A 25,284-nucleotide genomic window follows, 5' to 3' on the forward strand; every position below is an offset into this window, starting at 1 on the left:
AAATCTTTTAATATTAATGAACCAGGAATATATAAAAATCATAAAAACGGTGCAATTTCATATCCTTCTTTGTGGCCAAATGGATGGAGGGTATTAAAAGTTAAGATCCAGTACATCTCCCGCTGAGATAGTTTTTTAAGGAGATCCCCTCCTCTTGGGCCTGGTTTGACGTGTTCAATCGCTCTGTATGTTAAGGTTTCTGTGCTGGAGTTGTGAACCTCAGCGAAGTGTCTTGAGAGGAGGTGGCTTTCTATTTTGTTTTTAATATTCCGGACATGTTCTTGGATCCGTAATTTCAAAGTTCTTTTCGTTTTACCCACGTATTTAAGTTGACACCCACATTCAATCACATAAATTACTGACGTAGTATTACAGTTTATAAAGTCCTTCATCTTGAATTCCTTTGTCTGGTCGTTGTTAAAGAAGGACTTTCTGTTGGGATGAACGAATTTGCATATGTTACAATGCCCACATTTGTACATTCCTTTGCACTTCTGGAGATTTTGGATCCTTTTTTGTATTCCTGATCATGCTTGGTGCCAAAATTTCCTTGATGTTTTGTGATTTCCTGAAAATAATTTCTGGACGATCCGGGAGGATTTCCTTCAGAACCAGATCCATTTTCAGGATGTGCCAATGTTTAGAAAATGACTTCTTGATTTTTGATTCCTCACAACTATATTTCGTAATGAATGGTGCAACAAGCTTCTTTGTCTCTTTCTTTCTCGGTTGGAGAAGGCTGGATCGGTCCAATTTTTCACCCCGGTCAATAGCATCCTTGATAATTCTTTCAGGATAACCCCATTCTCTAAACCTTTCTGCAAATATAAAATATATTGGATTGTTCGGTAAATGTCTCTGGGGTACTGCAATTCCTTTTTATTCTATACATCTGGGAGTACGGGATACTGTTTTTCCATCTCAGAGTGTGGCTGCTCCCATAATGTAGGTAGCTGTTAGTGTCTACCGTTTTTAAGAAATTCCTTGTAATGATTTCTTCTCCATCATTACACAGGATTAAGTCCAGAAATTCAACTTGGTCCTTGCTTGTAGTACTGGTGAATATTAGGTTGAAATCATTGATGCTGATGAATTCCATGAATTGGTTAAAACTCTCCTCATCTCCATCCCAGATCAAGATAATGTCATCAATATACCGCTTATAAAAACAAATATTCTGTTTAAAACCAGAGTTGTTATAGATGAAATCATGTTCCCACATCCCCATTAAGATATTCGCATAACTGGGCGCAAAAACTGTGCCCATAGCGGTTCCACGAGTTTGCAGATAAAACGTATCCAAAAATTTAAAATAGTTGTGGGTTAAAATTAATTCAATTAGGGTGCATAAAAATTCACAGTGATCCCTAGTGATATTCGGGTCAGATTCTAATTTCTCCCGGCATGCTTTCAACCCTTTCTCATGTGTGATGCTAGTGTATAAAGATTGTACATCAATCGTAGTCCACAGATACGTTTCATGCCATTTAAAATCCTGTAAAAGGTTCAAAACGCTGGTTGTATCTTTCAAAAAGGAGGGAAGATTCTGTACATATGGTTTAAGGAAGACATCAACATATTCAGAGAGATGTGCTGTCAATGAGTCAATGCCCGCTATGATGGTTCTCCCTGGTGGACAATCTACCCAAAGATAGCACCAGGAAGATGGCACATGCCACAGCACGGATTTACAGGGGGGAGGGTTTGGTCCCCCAGAGTATATCCGTGCTGTGTCACCCCCACCAGCAGCCCAGGCAATTAATATCCCTCCCCTCTAGGTGCCAGTGACAATATGTCATAAGTAGCACTAACCTTATTTATCAAACTCCTATTTCCCTATATATTGTAAGCTTGTGAGCAGTCATTGGCCAATATTTACTAAGAATTCGAGTTTGTCCGATTTGTGTTTTTTTTTCTAAGTCCTAATCCGGGAATTCACTAAGCACCAATCTCGGCAGTGTTTGGACTATTCGTAATGGTTTGATTTGCAAAGTTCCGAAATACGAATGAATAGACCATCGGTCAAACGCAGCTGATATTTCATACAATACGGGCATTCACTATTCATTCGTATTTGGGTGTTAGTTTCTGAGTGCTCAAGTGCGGGTCTGGTTTTTTTTTCGAATCGTTAAAAAAAGCAGCAAAAAAATAGACCTGCTTTTTCCAGTCGAGTTTGGATAACCATGCACGGATCAGTGAGATCTGTGCATGGTTATCTATGGGAAAGGGTCTGTTTACTGTAAAAACTGAGAAAAAAATTGCGTGGGGTCCCCCCTCCTAAGCATAACCAGCCTCGGGCTCTTTGAGCCGGTCCTGGTTGATAAAATATGGGGGGAAAAATGACAGGGGTTCCCCCATATTTAATCAACCAGCACCGGGCTCTGCGCCTGGTCCTGGTTCCAAAAATACGGGGGACAAAAGCGTAGGGGTCCCCCGTATTTTTGAAACCAGCACCGGGCTCCACTAGCCAGGTACATAATGCCACAGCCGGGGGACACTTTTATACTGGTCCCTGCAGCCCTGGCATTACATACCCAACTAGTCACCCCTGGCCGGGGTACCCTGGAGGAGTGGGAACCCCTTAAATCAAGGGGTCCCCCCCTCCAGCCACCCAAGGGCCAGGGGTGAAGCCCGAGGCTGTCCCCCCCATCCAAGGGCGGCGGATGGGGTGCTGATAGCCTTGTGAAAAAATGTGAATATTGTTTTTAGTAGCAGTACTACAAGTCCCAGCAAGCCTCCCCCGCAAGCTGGCACTTGGAGAACCACAAGTACCAACATGCAGTGGAAAACTGGGCCCGCTGGTACCTGTAGTACTACTACAAAAAAAATACCCCCCAAAAAACAGGACACACACACCGTGAAAGTATAAGTTTATTACACACATGCACACCTCCATACATACATACTTACCTATGTTCCCACGAGGCTCGGTCCTCTTCTCCATGTAGAATCCTTGGGGTACCTGTGAAAAAATTATACTCACATAATCCAGTGTAGAATCCGACCTTTGAATAATCCACGTACTTGGCAAAAAAATAAAACAGAAATCCGACCACGCACTGAAAGGGGTCCCATATTTACACATGGGACCCCTTTCCCCGACTGCCAGGACCCCCCTGACTCCTGTCAAAGAGGGTCCCTTCAGCCAATCAGGGAGCGCCACATCGTGGCACTCTCCTGATTGGCTGTGTGCTTGTCAGGCCCGGGTGTTTTTGTGAATCCGTTAACCCGGAACCAACCACAGGTGTAGGTGCTGGGGTATGAAGAAAGCAGGGAGGACGAAGAAAGTTCCGCTTTCTTATATTTCCGCTTAATATATTTATTAAATAACAATTCAGTAAGGAGTTAAATGACTAGTTGTTAATCATCATTATACTGAAATATTGCAAGAATGGCAGAAATAATATGCAAGAGAAAACTCAAAAATAAATAAAAGAAATGTTCATGGAAACATATGCAAAAACAAGCTGAAGAATAAATGTTGAATTGTCCAAATATAAACAAGCTTTGATGCTGAACTGCAGATTGTGTTTAACTGGTTAATGCAGACATGGTGAATTAACTGTAAGAATTTGCAATGGAGTTTTGAGGGTTAACTGAGAAACTGTGATGAATTATCCTTGTAATGACAACATAGCAAATAAAAAGTACTGAATTGGGTTACTTGCGGGTTCCGGAAATCACTGTGAAACTGTAGTAGAAGACAAGGTGATGAATGGGTTAAATGCAGAGTTGAACAAACGAACAGCTGAGAGAAACAGAATCCTCCAGACTTTGAATGATAGGCAGACTGACAAGGTAACCTCATGCAGGACACTGGGAATCCAACTATTTCCAATAGGAGTGCAATTAACTGACAGCACAGCGGAGAGCCGGTGGATCTTTCAGCAGTGAAGGCTGCAGACGGACCTCTGGGAACGGAGGCGATATCTGGACCACGGGAATCACACAGGAATGCACGGAGAGAGCTCAGAGCTAGAGCACAGCTTTGATACAACAAAGCACTGGCCCAGAGTAACATAATCCCAGCCTACTTAAAGGCAGCACAAGCACGGGATTGGCTTACACCTGCCCACAGGTGTTTTCCCAAGTGCTCAGTATTAGCTATTTGGTCTCCAACATGGCCACCTCCTATACAGCAGACACACCGCAGTGCCTTAGGCCATTTGGTCCCCGCACTCAAAGTTCCCAGACTCTGCATTACCTGTGCCATTGATCACGCCGTGTCCCCACACGGGCGCACAGCACCGCGAGCAACCGCACTGGCAACGGATGAACCCCAGAACCCGCAAAGGTGAGAGACCGGTTCGTGACAGTACCCCCTCTTCTACGGGTGGTCTCCGAACACCTTTGAACCTTGTCAGGATTTTTGGAGAAGTATTTCTGTACCAGTCTTGGAGCATGAACATCTTCAGAGAAAACCCAGGATCTCTCCTCCGGACCGTAACCCTTCCAGTCGACCAGAAACTGTAAACGTCCATATCGGGAACGTGAGTCCACAATCTCTTTAACTTCAAATTCCTCATTCTGCAAAGAGTGAACTTTAGGAGGTTTGGACTGGGTAGTACGGAACTTATTGAGAATCAAAGGCTTCAGTAAAGATGTATGAAAGGCGTTAGGAATTCTCAAAGACGGTGGCAACTTGACTTTGTATGACACAGGGTTGAGTACCTTTACAATGGGAAATGGACCAATAAACCTGGGAGCAAATTTCTTAGAAGGAACTTTGAACTTGAGATTGCGCGTAGAAATCCAAACTTGGTCTCCCACTTTGTAATTCGGTACAGCTTTACGTTTTCTATCTGCAAAAGATTTATAACGAGCGGAAGTTTTGACCAAGGACTTACGTACACAACTCCAGATGCTAGATAGACGTTGAAGCTCTTGATCTGCCGCTGGAACCTCTAGGGCTGGCAATGAATGAAACTCTGGCACACGAGGATGAAAGCCGAAGTTAATATAAAAGGGCGTAGATTCTGAAGATGAATGGAAGAGATTATTATGAGCAAATTCTGCCAATGGAAGGTAGTCAACCCAGTCATCCTGTGAGGACGATATATATAGCCGGAGAAATGTTTCAAGGTCTTGGTTGACTCTCTCAGTTTGTCCATCTGTCTGAGGATGATATGCAGAAGAAAAGTTCAACTTGACATTTAAAGATGAACAAAGCGACCTCCAAAACTTGGCCACAAACTGTGTTCCCCGATCAGAGATAATTTCTCGAGGAAGGCCATGCAACTTGAAGATTTCAGAGATGAACAATCTGGCTAGTAAAGGGGCTGATGGTAACCCAGTTAATGGAATGAAATGTGCCATTTTCGAAAATCGATCCACTATCACCCAAATGGTATTTCGCCCTTTTGATGGAGGTAGATCGGTCACGAAATCCATTGAGATATGAGTCCATGGTTGTTTGGGTATGGATAGTGGATGTAATAGACCTGGTGGAGAACTTCTTGGACTCTTATGTTGGGCACATTTAGGACATGCTGCTATAAACTCTTGGACATCGGCTTTGAGACGTGGCCACCAATAAGACTGTTGAATAAATTTGAGAGTCTTTAGAACCCCAGGATGACCCATGAAGGAAGAGGAGTGAGCCCAGGTAAGCAGCCGTTTTCGAAGACTTGTGGCGACAAAGGTCTTGCCAAGCGGAGGAACTGGAGAGGTTCGAGTCATTAAAAAGGACGTAGGATTCACAATGGCTTGATTCGTGGTAGCATCATTTAATTCAGAAGAAGCAAAGGACCGGGAAAGGGCATCTGCCTTTTTGTTCTGAGACCCTGGACGATAGGTGAGTTTGAAATCAAATCGTGAGAAGAAAAGCGCCCATCGAGCTTGTCGTGGATTCAAACACTGAGCTGACTGCAGATACAGAAGATTCTTATGATCAGTATAAACTGTAATGCGATGTTGTGCTCCTTCTAGAAGGTATCTCCACTCCTCAAATGCCAACTTGATGGCAAGTAACTCTTGCTCACCGATTGCATAATTACGTTCTGCCGGGAGGAACTTACGGGAGAAATATCCACAGGGATGGACCTTTTTATCTTCAAAGACTTGTGACAACACAGCTCCTACTGCTTCTGTAGATGCATCCACCTCTAGTAGAAAGGGACGATTCAAATCAGGCTGTCGAAGAATGGGGGCTGACACAAAGGCTTGCTTTAAATCAGAGAAGGCTTTGATTGCTTCAGAAGACCAGTTCATAGGATTTGCTCCCTTGCGAGTTAAGGCTGTGATGGGAGCAGCTAACGTAGAATAATTCTTGATGAATCTCCTATAGAAATTCGCAAAGCCAAGAAATCGCTGAATCCCCTTGAGAGTTGAAGGAGTGGACCAATCTCGGATAGCTTGTACCTTACCTGGATCCATACATAGCTCTGATCCCGAAATGATGTAACCAAGGAACGGTATGGAAGATACTTCAAAAGTGCACTTCTCTAACTTACAATAAAGTTGATTTTTCCTCAGACGTGTCAGTACCTCTTTAACTTGGTGACGGTGATACTTTAGATCCTTAGAGAATATTAGGATATCATCCAGGTACACTACTAGACACTTGTAGAGAAGATCACGAAAAAGTTCATTCACATAGCTTTGAAAAACTGCAGGTGCATTACAAAGACCAAAGGGCATTACGAGGTATTCGTAATGCCCATCCCGGGTATTAAAAGCAGTCTTCCACTCGTCCCCTGCACGGATGCGGATTAAATTGTAGGCCCCTCGGAGATCCAGTTTTGTAAACACAGTAGCTCCCTTTACCCGGTCAAATAATTCTGGAATTAAGGGTAATGGATACTTGTTTTTCACAGTGATCTCATTGAGTCCACGGTAATCTATGCATGGTCGTAACCCACCGTCCTTCTTCTTAACGAAAAAGAATCCGGCTCCTGCAGGTGAAGAAGATGGTCTGATAAATCCTTTGATTAGATTTTCCTGTATATAGTCAGACATAGCTTGCGTCTCTGGGATGGATAGCGGATATATTCGTCCCCTAGGAGGGGTTTTGCCTGGAACCAGGACGATTGGGCAGTCCCATTCGCGGTGAGGAGGTAGAGAGTCTGCTGCTTGTTTACTGAAAACATATGCAAAAGATTGATACACCGGAGGTAGGTCGGGAAGGCTAATTGACCGGAGAGGTACAATAGAGGCTAAACAGTCCTTGGTACAAGATTTACCCCACGAAAGGACTTCCATGGTTTGCCAATTGAGTTGAGGATTATGTTTCTGCAGCCAAGGTAAACCAAGTATCACATCTTGAGAGGCTTTGGGAATCACGTAGAAGGAGAGGTATTCGGAATGGAGCACACCAACTTTCATCTTGAGACATACGGTTCGATGAGTAATTATACCATCTGGAATTCGACTTCCATCCACTGCTGTAACGGCAACTGCTGCTTCCAGAGACATGGTTTGAACTTTAGACCGCATGACAAAGGCTGAGGAGATGAAGTTCTCGGCTGCCCCGGAATCTAGGAGAGCTGAAACTTTCACTGTAGAACTTGGAACTTCTAATTGAATAGACAAGGTCGGCTCTTTCCCAGAACGTGATTCTAGAGTAACTCCTAGCTTAACCTCTCTTGAATAAGCTAGGAGCGAGAGTTTCCCGGTCGGAGTTTGCAGAATTTAACTAAGTGTTTGGAGGACCCACAGTACATGCAGAGGTTACCCTGTCGACGACGAAGTTGTTCCTCTTCTGTGAGGCGAGAGCGCCCAATCTGCATAGGTTCTTCTGTCGTTACCGGAGACTGTGAAGAAGAGTCTTGTCGAGGCCTAGGATGATAACGTGGACTGGATCGCTCTGCCCTGGATTTCTCTAAACATCGCTCCCTGTAGCGTAGGTCAAGTTTGTTACAGAGAGAAATCAATTCATCCAGTTTAGTTGGCACGTCCCGGATAGTTAAATCATCCTTGATTCTCTCTGAAAGTCCATTCCAAAACGCGGCGATCAGGGCCTCCTCATTCCAGTTTAACTCTGAGGACAACGTGCGAAACTGAATAATATATTGACTGACAGGACGTAAACCTTGACGTAGACGGAGAATCTCCAAGGATGCTGAGGTGGTCCTGCCTGGTTCGTCAAAGATTCTCCGGAAGGAAGATACAAACTCTTTGTAATTAGAGAGGATAGGATCACCTCTCTCCCATAATGGTGATGCCCACTCCAGAGCCTGACCAGAGAGGAGGGCAATAATATATGCGACCTTAGAATGAGCTGATGGGAAACTGGCGGACATCAGTTCGAACTGGATCTCGCATTGATTCAGGAATCCTCTGCAAAGTTTTGGAGTCCCGTCAAACTTACTTGGAGAGGGTAACTGCAAGCGGGACGTAGGCAGCATCACAGGAGAAGCTGTAGTGGTAACTGGGACAACCGGAGTTGGAATCTGAAATTGAGACGTTTTAATAGCTGTATGAAGGGTCTCTAAACGGTCTGCCATAGTTTGCATAAACTGCACTATTTGTGTCTGTATAGACTCCTGGTTTTCCAGACGGAAAAGGATATCTGACGTAGCACCGCCTCCTTCGAATTGGTCACTTGACGGATCCATGTGGCCAGTGCTTACTGTCAGGCCCGGGTGTTTTTGTGAATCCGTTAACCCGGAACCAACCACAGGTGTAGGTGCTGGGGTATGAAGAAAGCAGGGAGGACGAAGAAAGTTCCGCTTCATATATTTATTAAATAACAATTCAGTAAGGAGTTAAATGACTAGTTGTTAATCATCATTATACTGAAATATTGCAAGAATGGCAGAAATAATATGCAAGAGAAAACTCAAAAATAAATAAAAGAAATGTTCATGGAAACATATGCAAAAACAAGCTGAAGAATAAATGTTGAATTGTCCAAATATAAACAAGCTTTGATGCTGAACTGCAGATTGTGTTTAACTGGTTAATGCAGACATGGTGAATTAACTGTAAGAATTTGCAATGGAGTTTTGAGGGTTAACTGAGAAACTGTGATGAATTATCCTTGTAATGACAACATAGCAAATAAAAAGTACTGAATTGGGTTACTTGCGGGTTCCGGAAATCACTGTGAAACTGTAGTAGAAGACAAGGTGATGAATGGGTTAAATGCAGAGTTGAACAAACGAACAGCTGAGAGAAACAGAATCCTCCAGACTTTGAATGATAGGCAGACTGACAAGGTAACCTCATGCAGGACACTGGGAATCCAACTATTTCCAATAGGAGTGCAATTAACTGACAGCACAGCGGAGAGCCGGTGGATCTTTCAGCAGTGAAGGCTGCAGACGGACCTCTGGGAACGGAGGCGATATCTGGACCACGGGAATCACACAGGAATGCACGGAGAGAGCTCAGAGCTAGAGCACAGCTTTGATACAACAAAGCACTGGCCCAGAGTAACATAATCCCAGCCTACTTAAAGGCAGCACAAGCACGGGATTGGCTTACACCTGCCCACAGGTGTTTTCACAAGTGCTCAGTATTAGCTATTTGGTCTCCAACATGGCCACCTCCTATACAGCAGACACACCGCAGTGCCTTAGGCCATTTGGTCCCCGCACTCACAGTTCCCAGACTCTGCATTACCTGTGCCATTGATCACGCCGTGTCCCCACACGGGCGCACAGCACCGCGAGCAACCGCACTGGCAACGGATGAACCCCAGAACCCGCAAAGGTGAGAGACCGGTTCGTGACAGTGCTCCTGTAGTGTCTCAGGCAGCACACGGCACAGATACAATGTAGCGCCTATGCGCTCCATTGTAGCCAATGGTGGGAACTTTGCGGTCAGCGGTGAGGTTACTTTCGGTCAACCTCTGACCGCAAAGTTCCCACTATTGGCTACAATGGAGTGCATAGGCGCTACATTGTATCTGTGCCGTGTGCTGCCTGACAGACACTACAGGAGCACACAGCCAATCAGGAGAGTGCCACGATGTGGCGCTCCCTGATTGGCTGAAGGGACCCTCTTTGACAGGAGTCAGGGGGGGTCCTGGCAGTCGGGGAAAGGGGTCCCATGTGTAAACATGGGACCCCTTTCAGTGCGTGGTCGGGTTTCCGTTTTATTTTTTTGCCAAGTACGTGGATTATTCAAAGGTCGGATTCTACACTGGATTATGTGAGTATAATTTTTTTCACAGGTACCCCAAGGATTCTACATGGAGAAGAGGACCGAGCCTCGTGGAACATAGGTAAGTATGTATGTATGGAGGTGTGCATGTATGTAATAAACTTATACTTTCACAGTGTGTGTGTCCTGATTTTTGGGGGGTATTTTTTTAGTAGTAGTACTACAGGTACCAGCGGGCCCGGTTTTCCACCGCATGCTGATACTTGTGGTTCTCCAAGTACCAGCTTGCGGGGGGGGGGCTTGCTGGGACTTGTAGTACTGCTACTAAAAACAATATTCACATTTTTTCACAAGGCTATCAGCACCCCATCCGCCGCCCTTGGATGGGGGGGACAGCCTCGGGCTTCACCCCTGGCCCTTGGGTGGCTGGAGGGGTGACCCCTTGATTTAAGGGGTTCCCACTCCTCCAGGGTACCCTGGCCAGGGGTGACTAGTTGGGTATGTAATGCCAGGGCCGCAGGGACCAGTATAAAAGTGTCCCCCGGCTGTGGCATTATGTACCTGGCTAGTGGAGCCCGGTGCTGGTTTCAAAAATACGGGGGACCCCTACGCTTTTTGTCCCCCGTATTTTTGGAACCAGGACCAGGCGCAGAGCCCGGTGCTGGTTGATTAAATATGGGGGAACCCCTGTCATTTCCCCCCCCATATTTTTTCAACCAGGACCGGCTCAAAGAGCCTGAGGATGGTTGTGCTTAGGAGGGGGGACCCCACGCAATTTTTTCCAGATTTTTTAAGACTTTAATCAACTTTTTAAGGTACACAATGAAGCCCTGCATGGATCTCACAGATTTGGCCGGGATTCCTTGTGTTTTGTCAGGCAGTGTTTTACTCATCACTCCCGTAAAACACTGCCTGATATTACGAATCACATCGACATCGGAAAAAACGATTGTGCAAAACTCGGCAGCTCAGTGAATGATCGTATCAGGATTCAAAAAGTTGCAGTAAAATGCACCCGATACCATTCGAGTTCAAACACCCTTCAAAACGGCTAAAACACGAATCTTTGTAAATATACCCCATTGTCTTTTTATTAGAAGCCGATCTCCAATGGAAAAGTGTTATGGAGTACAATGAGATTTTATATTAAATATTGAATGTAATGTGTATCACGTATAAACCAGAGTGATACAATAGTGCACTCCTAGCAGGAGATAAAGAGCAGGAAAAGACATACTCAAACAATTCGTAAATGAATTTAAATATAAAATATAAGAAAAGATGCAGTAGATACAAAACAAAAGTCTACCTGCAGTAACATTTTTCAGTGCCAAAATAAAAGAAGAGAGGGGTAACATTCTTGTATCAAGGTGCACAGGAAACTAAGGTGACCCAGGTACAGTATATCCGTCATAAGTGGCTTAACTAAAAATGAGAGCAACCCTCTTGATACCACCTCAGTATTGTACAATGTGGTCATCCTGACTGCTTTTTTTCACGTAATCTTTAGCTTACAATGGTAATGTAAATGGTATTATATGTATAACTTAATTGATCATTATTATATACTGGATGTAGTAAAATATTGACTATTCTCTTATAGAAATCTAGATTTTGTGTAACAAAAATATATATAAAAGAAAAAAATAAGATAATGGATTTAGTTTACATACATTGTCACCATGCTAAAGTAAATATGTAACTCAAATCACTTACAATAGATAATATTCACAAAGAGATTTGATGGAAACTGTGAGTCAGCTATCTCTGAGTCAACGGTATATGCTAGGGGCATGTTTATTCATTCATATAATTCATGAACAGAGAAACAGCGTGAGAGTGTTTACAGTTGTTACATTGTGGGTTCTATGATCTAAGATAGAAAAGGTATAGAAATGATAACAATAAAATATAAATATATGTAAATCAAATTGCATGGTTTGTTGAATTTATTATTTATTTATTTATTAACAGTTTCTTATATAGCGCAGCATATTCCGTTGCGCTTTACAATTAGAACAACAGAAATAGAACAAAACTGGGTAAAAACAGACAGATATAGAGGTAGGAAGGCCCTGCTCGCAAAGTTTACAATCTATAGGGAAATAGCCACAAGGATAGATGCTACCTATTGCATAATGGTTCACCAGATTGCTAGGTTCTTAATGGGTTGTATGATATGATCACCCAACAATTCTGGCAAACGGTCAGGAGGGTGTGAGAGTAAAGAAAGACAAAATATGTGAGGTTGTGTGTACTGTACAGAGGGGATGTAATTAGATAGGGAAACATTGAAGGTTTATGCAGGTGGGTCTGGAATTTGATAGGCTTTTCTGAAGAGGTGAGTTTTCATGGAACGTTTAAAGGTTTGGAGACTAGAGGTGAGTCTTATTGTGCGTGGGAGGGCATTCCACAGAGTGGGTGCAGCCCGGATGAGGTTCTGTAATTTTAAGTGGGAACAAGTAATACGTGTGGATGAGAGACGCAGATCTTGTGCAGAGTGAAGAGGTCGGTTAGGAAGATATCTTGAGATAAGTGAAGAGATGCATGTTGGTGCAGTTTGGTTAATAGCCTTGTATGAAAGTAAAAGTATGTAATGTTTAATACAGTAGAATACTGCTAACCAATGGAGGTACTGACAGAGTGGATCTGCAAACGATGAACGTCTAGCGAGGAAGATTAGCTTCGCAGCTGCATTCAAAATGGATTGTAGTGGTGCGAGCCTATGTTTGGGAAGACCAGTCAGGAGACTATTATAATAATCAATGCGGGAGATAATATAGTTTTTGCTGTGTCTTGTGTAACATATGGTCTATTTTGGATATGTTTCTTAGATGTATGTAACATAATTTTGAGACAGATTGAATGTGGGGAACAAAGGACAGTTCAGAGTCAAGAATGACACCTAGTCAGTGAGCTTGTGGGGTAGGATTGTCGAGTTCTCAACAGTGATACAGATACCAGGTTGGGATATTTAAGTAAAAGACGTTAACACAACCTCTGCAGGGTATAAATGTGACACTTTGAACATTTGAATATAAAATACTATTTACTGTATTTGATGGATTAGCAAAAATAAAACTGTTAACTTGGAATGTGACATATGTTTGAGCAGTCCTTCAGTCAGATCTTAGCGATACTTGCTTTAACAAAAATCAACTTCCTTATGTTTCTTGTAGTAATTTTATTCTTGGCTTTGGAAGTTATAACCATTCTTCCTTGTGGTACTGTTCTAACTTAGAGGTCTATTTGCACTAACTGCATTTGTGAGATCTCCCACGGATTGTCAGTAATATTCAAAGGGTGGTATTCAATTCTTTTCACCCCCTTCCACACCCGTTCTGTTTCCGCTGATGGGCGGATCAATTCAGTTCGTTACCCCTGAGGTAGCGAGGATGCCCAACCCTTTATACAGCTAATCCTGATTACTATGAGCGCAATATGCACAATAACAGGGATCACTTTAGAAAGGAGATTGGGTGTGAAATCATTTGAATAACATCCAAGGACTGTTACATCTTATTTATAAGTGCCACAAGTGGTTCCCAGCACCGTACAACTGACAGACATTAGAACAATACAGTGTACACGTACCTTAACATTACAGTAAATGAAAAACTAAAACAGAGCACAGGTAACAATTGGCACCTTTATTCCCAGTATGAAATACAGCTGATATGTAAGGAAGCAAAGCAGTAATCTGTGTACTACTAGGGATGTGCAGCCATTGTAAGAGATGAACAAGAGGAGATGAGAGTATAGACAGCCGCTGAGTAGGAGTGAGCTGTAACTGAAGTGCGTGAGAAGAGGGCTGTGAGAACAGGAGGGAAGAGGGCCCTGGTCCAAGGAACTTAGAATCTAGGGGGAGGGGGTGAAAAACAGGTGACATGAGGTGCAAGCAAGTGGAAGGTGGTTTTAGCAAAACCAGCACAAGGCTAAGCGAGCCAGGGGCATAATGACATAGCGTGAGAGACACTCAGTGTGGGTTCCCCCTGTCATAACATTAAATAAACCCAAACCAGTCAGCTTAGGGCTGGAATTCATTAAATACTCCCCAAACCAGTCAGTTCAGGGCTGGAATTCCTCAGAAAGTAAGGACCCCCAAAAATGGAGTTCCCCCCTCCAACCCTGGTTGCTCCAGCCCTCCAAAATGGAGTTGCCCTGCAACCCTGGTTGCAGTGAGTGCAGACAGGGGCTGTCTGGCAACTATGAACCTGGGTGTCAAATGAAATCAAATGGCCCTGGCTTTTCTACCAGCTCTTCACATATATATGACTGGGTACCTCAAAGTGGCAATACAGGGACACTGGATGTGTTCCTGGGACTGGGAACACTGGGATCCCTGAGTCACTGCTGGCTGGTCACAGGTTGCTGATTGGAGACCTGAGAAGTAAGAGTTGACAGCTGGTAGAAAGTGATAGTGACTGCAGCTGCTGCTGGACAGCTCTGTGTCTAGTCACTCTTCTGGAGTCTGAGGCCTTCCTCCTGCTGGTGCTGTGATGCAGACACAGAGAGATATAAAGGGATAGGACCAGGCACACAGACAGATATTGAAAAAATAAGAAGAGTGATCGGCGCTGTACATTGAAGCTGATCTCTCTTAAATCAGGCTTGTCCCTGAAAACACACTTTCTTGTAACACCTGGAAACCTTTCCCATATGGCAGAAACTTACAATAAAGTTCCGATCCACAGACCTTGAAAGGTATCTTTATCTTTCCTTCTTTTAACCCAACACTAGTTAAAAGGTATGCGGCAGACACTTACATTAAAATCCTGTCTCACACTCACATAACAGGTTCTTTAATCCTCCATTTACATCTGGACACAGGCTGGCTCCAAAACCAAGTTTTAACAAGAAGAATAAAATGTAACAAACTCTAAAAGTTCACAGTTACAATGTAATAGCCAGAGTAAAGCAGGTGGGTGAAGACGCTGAATCTTACGTGCAGCACTGTCTGGCTGCAGACACAGACTAGATGAAAAATGGCAGCAGCATACGTCCTCCCTCACTGGCAGATGTAACAAGCAGCTAGTTACAAAGTCCTGATCGCGGCTAGCTCTGTCTCGTTTCCGGGATAACAATCTCCTTTGTCAAAGAGCCGGTCACAGTGAAGCCAGTTCATTCTCACGGACTGCATCTGGCTTCACTGACACTGAGCTGGGTGGCAGATTTTACCTGGGGGAAACTGCCACTGTGCTAGTTAAAGAATTTAGTAAAGGGATAGAAGAGGAATTATGTCAGGTATGAGGAGAGAGACAGAGGGAGGAAGATAGAGAGAGGTGAAGAGGAAGTGAGAGAGGTGTAGGGGAGGGAGAGAGTAAGAGGAAGAGAAAAAGATGAACGGAGGGAGGGAGTGAGTGTGGGAGACAGAGAGACGGGGGATGCAGCGACAGAGAGAGGGGGAGACAGAGGTAGCGAGAGAGAGAAAGAGAGAGAGATTATATAAAATAGTTAATTAATACAGAAACTCCCTGCCACCATTTTCTTTAACAGAAAAATTAAAATAAAAAAATAATATATTATAGTACTAAACATACAGTACACTTACCTGGATGTCATTTTTTACTCTTTTTCTCTGCTTTTCTCTCTCTCTCTACTCTTTCTTTTACAATAACTGGGGTTTCTACTTCTTTCCTTTTGTTATTCCCCTGCTCATTTTCTGCTCTCTTTACTTACTGGGTGCAGGGAGGACTTTCCATAGCCCTGCCTATATGGGAGTCGCATGTTGAGAGAGGCTCCCATGTTGGGTCATCCCACAATCCTACTAGGGGTAGGAAACAATAAGAGTCCCTCCAGCTCTTGTTGAACTATACATCCCAGCATGCCTAACAACACATTTTTAGCGTGCCATGAAAGCAAAACTGTGGCAGGGCCTGCTGGGATGTGTAGGCCAACTCCTGGAGGGCTACTTATTTATTTATTTTAAAATAAACAATTATGGGAGCCTCCTATTATTAAGATTGAGGCTCCAATTGTACAACATCTTTAATGTTATCAGTTATTTTGGGGGGGGGGGGGAGGATTAATGGCAGTGGGGCAACATATGAATCTCAAATCTGTGAGGGGGAGTCCTGGTTGACACGGCTGCTAGCAGCAGGGCAGCCGTGTCATTTATATACTCTGTTACTGCTGCTTGCCCCCTTCCTGCTTGTTGTGCAAGCTATTAGTTGGCATCCACAGTGTGTGATCTGGCCGCCTAAACGCGGAAGCTCAGCTGAATCACAAACTGATTTATTGCCAGATATGGACCTAAAGGGCTTCCATAGCCCTGTAGGTAGAACACAGGAGGAGCGTCTTGGAGAGATCAAGTGACAGTGGCCACAGCCAGCTGTCACAGTCAGATAGCAGCAGTGGCTGCAGCCACATTAAACACCGAACCACCAAGGCCTTTTTTTGCAGTGTGTTAAAAGAGACAGCCCGCAACATTAAGAACAGAGCGGCCCGGGGGGCACATGGCACTCTGCCCCTTGGCTCAGTCCTCCATTGGGTGCGAGGTTAATGGTATGCTAATATTGTTCTTTACAGGCTGCCTACAGATCCCAGCAAGCCTGCACCAGCATGCCTGTACTTGGAGAACCACAAGGGCCAGCATGCCCAGACATTAAGGGCCCACTGGCACCTGTAGTCTTCATGTAAATAAAATATTAAAATAAGTAGAAGAAAATGTTTTAAAATATTTTTATTATACTGTGTCTTTACATGAAGGTTGTGGTCTTTAAGCTCTTTTGCATGGCCACCGCCCACCAGGACTTCATTTGTCTTCTGTCTTCTGCTCCTTCCCCGCTGGTGGACTGACAGCCAGTGACATGGGCTGGCTTCTATAAACCAGCCCCGTGGGGGCAGGGCCACAATGCAGTGAGCGGCAGCCATATTGGTTTTCCAAAATGGATCTGCAGCACCATCTTTGAAATTGGCGATGCTGTCACAAATGTCCACAGAGTCCCACCGCTGTTGCCCACTACAACCGCCTGCTAACATCGCCGCAATGCCCCGTACCACTACTTCCGTTGATGCCAGTTACCGCTCCCATACTGTCTCTCCTTGTAGAGCATTGACAGTGTCACCCGGATATAGTCACTGTCATTGCTTAATTTGGTGCCCAATCATATCTGCCTCAGTGACAGGGGCATGTGTTCATATGGGCTGAAAGCACATCCATATCACTGAGGCACTTATACTAGTGCCGCTTCTGCTGCTTTTTTAATGGGCTTTTACTGTCCGTGGCTTGGCCCCACCTCCACATTCGGCACTTTATCATTGTCAGCGGGAGGTATCGGTGCCTCCGAAATTAATTTAGGCCACTTTAAACACAGAAAAAATATTAGACCAATACAAAGTATATACTTGTGACACAGAATATATGTCCCAAATAACTTATTTTTTAGAATTTTAATCATTTATGACAGCTTGTCATGACTGCACATCCCTGGAGGGTGAGGAGTTTGAAGAGGATTCTGTAGGGGAAGGGGAGCCAGTGCAGGTTTTGTTAAAGGGGAGTGGCAGTAGCTGCAGAGTTGAGACTGTGAAGGCAATTTCAAATATTTAATTTGGCCATGGCCTGGTACTGTAAGTCTGAATGTCTGACATGTAGTGGAGCAGCTTCAGGCTTAAATGCAGGGTCAGATTTACATTGGAGTGGATTGAGCTACAGCTCCAGTCCTCAACATAAAAATAGACCCATCATTATGAAAGCATGATCATGACCAGCTGCCAGTTGGCCACAGGATCGGCCATACTGTAAATCATATGTATTAAAACTGTATTTCTATTTTCTGCACAAACTTATGCCATTTTAATATTTTTATGTATTAGGGCAGGCTCGGCCCTATGCATACATCAACTACGTGGCTGCATAGAGCGCCGATCCTGTGAGAGCACTGCTGAAGTCACCATCACTAGGCTCTTTGTCGCCCGTCGCTCACCACTCACCACCCGCCGCATGCCATGACCGTGGCCCCTGAGTGAGTTGGGGGATTCCTTCTGTGCTGCTGCTGCAGCCAATACGGAGGACACAGCCTTTGCCTGTGAGAGCCTCTCCCCACCTACTCCCTCCCATGTGGAAGTCTGTCACCGCCGCACGCTGAATCCTCTCACTCGCTGGCTAGACACAGGTGTCCCTGGCTCTCCTTACTCCTCACCTTAGGTTCTTCCTCCTACACCCACACCTCTCCATGTTCGGGCCGGATAAGATGGGGTTCAAAATGGATTTCGGTTTTAGGAACATGGTTTCTATGGGTGACATTAACCCCTTCAGCGCCAGCATCCCTGCTGCCAAAGTGGAGTTAACAATCTCTTGCAGTTGAGAACCATTTCTTACCCCTCTCTCCCCAACTCCTTCCGTGAGCACGGGGTATCTGCTGGCCGTGCTTCTGTCCTGGACATTCCCCTTCAGTGGGATCTTGCTCAGCAAGTTTATGATGGACAAATTTTATGTTGTGTTCTGCCTTTAGATAATTACACGCCTAGGTATTTGTAAGGTGTGATCTGCACAATTGCCTCGTTATTGCAAATACAGGATTGTCAGCCTGAACGGGAATATGTGATTTTGCTTTTTGTACAGTATATAATGATGTCTCTAATACAGATGTAATGAGATTGTGCCTGGTGTCTTTCATGCACACTTTATATAACTACTTCCATGGCATGCAATGTGGCTCTTCTGTACTGTAATGTGTATAAGCAACTCTACTGTGGTGTAACATGTATAAGTAGCTCTTCTGTGGTGTAACATGTATAAGCTGTTCTACTTGGGTGTGATGTGTATAAGCGGTTCTACTGGGTTGTGATGTTTATAAGTGGTTCTACTGGGGTATGCGTGTATAAGCAGTTCTACTGGGGTGTGACATGTATTAGCGGTTCTACTGGGGTGTGATTTTGTATAAGCAGCTCTACTGTGGTGTAATGTGTATACGCGGTTCTACTGGGGTGTGACATGTATAAGCAGCTCTTTTGTGGTGTGACGTGTATAAGCAGCTCTACTGTGGTGTAATGTGTATACGCGGTTCTACTGGGGTGTGACATGTATAAGCAGCTCTTCTGTGGTGTGACGTGTATAAGCAGTTCTACTGGGGTGTGATGTGTATAAGTGGCTATACTGGGGTGTGCGTGTATAAGCAGTTCTACTGGGGTGTGACGTGTATAAGCGGTTTTACTGGGGTGTGATGTGTATAAGCAGCTCTGCTGTGGTGTGACATGTATACGCAGTTCTACTGGGGTGTGACGTGTATAAGCAGCTCTTCTGTGGTGTGACGTTTATAAGCGGTTCTACTACATTGTGACATCTATAAGCGGCTCTACAGTGTCGTGTATTGTGAATTGATACTGTTCTGTGGCCATGCCCCTTTCCCATGAAGCCACGCCCCTATATATTCCATTAAGAGGCAACAAAATATATATTCGCATACCAAAAAAATTAGGCTCAGGCCGGCCCTGACTTAGGGAGACATTTAAGCTCTAGTATAGGGGGTGTTCAAACTCACACAGCATTCACTCTTCCTCGGCTTTTCACAACTGGCCCTTGAATATTTTGCAGGCTCAGACCCAGGTAGCCATTAATCTGACCCTGCTTACATGTAACAGTCTACAAGCATCCTCTACTCCAAAAATATTAAAATGAAATGAGCAGGGGTTTATACTAGAGATGAGCGGGTTCGGTTTCTCTGAATCCGAACCCGCCAGAACTTCATGTTTTTTTTCACGGGTCCGAGCGACTCGGATCTTCCCGCCTTGCTCGGTTAACCCGAGCGCGCCCGAACGTCATCATGACGCTGTCGGATTCTCGCGAGGCTCGGATTCTATCGCGAGACTCGGATTCTATATAAGGAGCCGCGCGTCGCCGCCATTTTCACACGTGCATTGAGATTGATAGGGAGAGGACGTGGCTGGCGTCCTCTCCGTTTCGAATAGATTAGAGAGACACTTGATTTACTAATTTTGGGGAGCATTAGGAGTACTCAGTACAGTGCAGAGTTTTGCTGATAGTGACCACCAGTTTTATTTATAATCCGTTCTCTGCCTGAAAAAAGCGATACACAGCACACAGTGACTCAGTCACATACCATATCTGTGTGCACTGCTCAGGCTCAGGCCAGTGTGCTGCATCATCTATTATCTATATATAATATTATATATATCTGTCTGACTGCTCAGCTCACACAGCTTATAATTGTGGGGGAGACTGGGGAGCACTACTGCAGTGCCAGTTATAGGTTATAGCAGGAGCCAGGAGTACATAATATATTATATAGTGAGTGACCACCAGACACACAGTGCAGTTTATTTAATATATCCGTTCTCTGCCTGAAAAAAGCGATACACACAGTGACTCAGTCAGTCACATACCATATCTGTGTGCACTGCTCAGGCTCAGGCCAGTGTGCTGCATCATCTATATATATTATATATCTGTCTGACTGCTCAGCTCACACAGCTTATAATTGTGGGGGAGACTGGGGAGCACTACTGCAGTGCCAGTTATAGGTTATAGCAGGAGCCAGGAGTACATAATATTATATTAAAATTAAACAGTGCACACTTTTGCTGCAGGAGTGCCACTGCCAGTGTGACTAGTGACCAGTGACCTGACCACCAGTATATATAATATTAGTAGTATACTATCTCTTTATCAACCAGTCTATATTAGCAGCAGACACAGTACAGTGCGGTAGTTCACGGCTGTGGCTACCTCTGTGTCGGCACTCGGCAGCCCGTCCATAATTGTATATACCACCTAACCGTGGTTTTTTTTTCTTTCTTTATACATACATACTAGTTACGAGTATACTATCTCTTTATCAACCAGTCTATATATTAGCAGCAGACACAGTACAGTGCGGTAGTTCACGGCTGTGGCTACCTCTGTGTCGGCACTCGGCAGCCCGTCCATAATTGTATATACCACCTAACCGTGGTTTTTTTTTCTTTCTTTATACATACATACTAGTTACGAGTATACTATCTCTTTATCAACCAGTCTATATATTAGCAGCAGACACAGTACAGTGCGGTAGTTCACGGCTGTGGCTACCTCTGTGTCGGCACTCGGCAGCCCGTCCATAATTGTATATACCACCTAACCGTGGTTTTTTTTTCTTTCTTTATACATACATACTAGTTACGAGTATACTATCTCTTTATCAACCAGTCTATATATTAGCAGCAGACACAGTACAGTGCGGTAGTTCATGGCTGTGGCTACCTCTGTGTCGGCACTCGGCAGCCCGTCCATAATTGTATATACCACCTAACCGTGGTTTTTTTTTCTTTCTTTATACATACATACTAGTTACGAGTATACTATCTCTTTATCAACCAGTCTATATATTAGCAGCAGACACAGTACAGTGCGGTAGTTCACGGCTGTGGCTACCTCTGTGTCGGCACTCGGCAGCCCGTCCATAATTGTATATACCACCTAACCGTGGTTTTTTTTTCTTTCTTTATACATACATACTAGTTACGAGTATACTATCTCTTTATCAACCAGTCTATATATTAGCAGCAGACACAGTACAGTGCGGTAGTTCACGGCTGTGGCTACCTCTGTGTCGGCACTCGGCAGCCCGTCCATAATTGTATATACCACCTAACCGTGGTTTTTTTTCTTTCTTTATACATACATACTAGTTACGAGTATACTATCTCTTTATCAACCAGTCTATATTAGCAGCAGACACAGTACAGTGCGGTAGTTCACGGCTGTGGCTACCTCTGTGTCGGCACTCGGCAGCCCGTCCATAATTGTATATACCACCTAACCGTGTTTTTTTTTTCTTTCTTTATACATACATACTAGTTACGAGTATACTATCTCTTTATCAACCAGTCTATATATTAGCAGCAGACACAGTACAGTGCGGTAGTTCACGGCTGTGGCTACCTCTGTGTCGGCACTCGGCAGCCCGTCCATAATTGTATATACCACCTAACCGTGGTTTTTTTTTCTTTCTTTATACATACATACTAGTTACGAGTATACTATCTCTTTATCAACCAGTCTATATTAGCAGCAGACACAATACAGTGCGGTAGTTCACGGCTGTGGCTACCTCTGTGTCGGCACTCGGCAGCCCGTCCATAATTGTATATACCACCTAACCGTGTTTTTTTTTTCTTTCTTTATACATACATACTAGTTACGAGTATACTATCTCTTTATCAACTAGTCTATATATTAGCAGCAGACACAGTACAGTGCGGTAGTTCACGGCTGTGGCTACCTCTGTGTCGGCACTCGGCAGCCCGTCCATAATTGTATATACCACCTAACCGTGGTTTTTTTTTCTTTCTTTATACATACATACTAGTTACGAGTATACTATCTCTTTATCAACCAGTCTATATATTAGCAGCAGACACAGTACAGTGCGGTAGTTCACGGCTGTGGCTACCTCTGTGTCGGCACTCGGCAGCCCGTCCATAATTGTATACTAGTATCCAATCCATCCATCTCCATTGTTTACCTGAGGTGCCTTTTAGTTGTGCCTATTAAAATATGGAGAACAAAAATGTTGAGGTTCCAAAATTAGGGAAAGATCAAGATCCACTTCCACCTCGTGCTGAAGCTGCTGCCACTAGTCATGGCCGAGACGATGAAATGCCAGCAACGTCGTCTGCCAAGGCCGATGCCCAATGTCATAGTACAGAGCATGTCAAATCCAAAACACCAAATATCAGTAAAAAAAGGACTCCAAAACCTAAAATAAAATTGTCGGAGGAGAAGCGTAAACTTGCCAATATGCCATTTACCACACGGAGTGGCAAGGAACGGCTGAGGCCCTGGCCTATGTTCATGGCTAGTGGTTCAGCTTCACATGAGGATGGAAGCACTCAGCCTCTCGCTAGAAAAATGAAAAGACTCAAGCTGGCAAAAGCAGCACAGCAAAGAACTGTGCATTCTTCGAAATCCCAAATCCACAAGGAGAGTCCAATTGTGTCGGTTGCGATGCCTGACCTTCCCAACACTGGACGTGAAGAGCATGCGCCTTCCACCATTTGCACGCCCCCTGCAAGTGCTGGAAGGAGCACCCGCAGTCCAGTTCCTGATAGTCAGATTGAAGATGTCAGTGTTGAAGTACACCAGGATGAGGAGGATATGGGTGTTGCTGGCGCTGGGGAGGAAATTGACCAGGAGGATTCTGATGGTGAGGTGGTTTGTTTAAGTCAGGCACCCGGGGAGACACCTGTTGTCCGTGGGAGGAATATGGCCGTTGACATGCCAGGTGAAAATACCAAAAAAATCAGCTCTTCGGTGTGGAGGTATTTCACCAGAAATGCGGACAACAGGTGTCAAGCCGTGTGTTCCCTTTGTCAAGCTGTAATAAGTAGGGGTAAGGACGTTAACCACCTCGGAACATCCTCCCTTATACGTCACCTGCAGCGCATTCATAATAAGTCAGTGACAAGTTCAAAAACTTTGGGTGACAGCGGAAGCAGTCCACTGACCAGTAAATCCCTTCCTCTTGTAACCAAGCTCACGCAAACCACCCCACCAACTCCCTCAGTGTCAATTTCCTCCTTCCCCAGGAATGCCAATAGTCCTGCAGGCCATGTCACTGGCAATTCTGACGAGTCCTCTCCTGCCTGGGATTCCTCCGATGCATCCTTGCGTGTAACGCCTACTTCTGCTGGCGCTGCTGTTGTTGCCGCTGGGAGTCGATGGTCATCCCAGAGGGGAAGTCGTAAGCCCACTTGTACTACTTCCAGTAAGCAATTGACTGTTCAACAGTCCTTTGCGAGGAAGATGAAATATCACAGCAGTCATCCTACTGCAAAGCGGATAACTGAGTCCTTGACAACTATGTTGGTGTTAGACGTGCGTCCGGTATCCGCCGTTAGTTCACAGGGAACTAGACAATTTATTGAGGCAGTGTGCCCCCGTTACCAAATACCATCTAGGTTCCACTTCTCTAGGCAGGCGATACCGAGAATGTACACGGACGTCAGAAAAAGACTCACCAGTCTCCTAAAAAATGCAGTTGTACCCAATGTCCACTTAACCACGGACATGTGGACAAGTGGAGCAGGGCAGGGTCAGGACTATATGACTGTGACAGCCCACTGGGTAGATGTATGGACTCCCGCCGCAAGAACAGCAGCGGCGGCACCAGTAGCAGCATCTCGCAAACGCCAACTCTTTCCTAGGCAGGCTACGCTTTGTATCACCGCTTTCCAGAATACGCACACAGCTGAAAACCTCTTACGGCAACTGAGGAAGATCATCGCGGAATGGCTTACCCCAATTGGACTCTCCTGTGGATTTGTGGCATCGGACAACGCCAGCAATATTGTGTGTGCATTAAATATGGGCAAATTCCAGCACGTCCCATGTTTTGCACATACCTTGAATTTGGTGGTGCAGAATTTTTTAAAAAACGACAGGGGCGTGCAAGAGATGCTGTCGGTGGCCAGAAAAATTGCGGGACACTTTCGGCGTACAGGCACCACGTACAGAAGACTGGAGCACCACCAAAAACTACTGAACCTGCCCTGCCATCATCTGAAGCAAGAAGTGGTAACGAGGTGGAATTCAACCCTCTATATGCTTCAGAGGTTGGAGGAGCAGCAAAAGGCCATTCAAGCCTATACAATTGAGCACGATATAGTAGGTGGAATGCACCTGTCTCAAGTGCAGTGGAGAATGATTTCAACGTTGTGCAAGGTTCTGATGCCCTTTGAACTTGCCACACGTGAAGTCAGTTCAGACACTGCCAGCCTGAGTCAGGTCATTCCCCTCATCAGGCTTTTGCAGAAGAAGCTGGAGGCATTGAAGAAGGAGCTAAAAGGGAGCGATTCCGCTAGGCATGTGGGACTTGTGGATGCAGCCCTTAATTCGCTTAACAAGGATTCACGGGTGGTCAATCTGTTGAAATCAGAGCACTACATTTTGGCCACCGTGCTCGATCCTAGATTTAAAGCCTACCTTGGATCTCTCTTTCCGGCAGACACAGGTCTGCTGGGGTTGAAAGACCTGCTGGTGACAAAATTGTCAAGTCAAGCGGAACGCGACCTGTCAACATCTCCTCCTTCACATTCTCCCGCAACTGGGGGTGCGAGGAAAAGGCTCAGAATTCCGAGCCCACCCGCTGGCGGTGATGCAGGGCAGTCTGGAGCGACTGCTGATGCTGACATCTGGTCCGGACTGAAGGACCTGACAACGATTACGGACATGTCGTCTACTGTCACTGCATATGATTCTCTCAACATTGATAGAATGGTGGAGGATTATATGAGTGA

This window comes from Pseudophryne corroboree, chromosome 3 (assembly GCF_028390025.1).
Source record: "Pseudophryne corroboree isolate aPseCor3 chromosome 3, aPseCor3.hap2, whole genome shotgun sequence".
Classification (NCBI taxonomy): Eukaryota; Metazoa; Chordata; class Amphibia; order Anura; family Myobatrachidae; genus Pseudophryne; species Pseudophryne corroboree.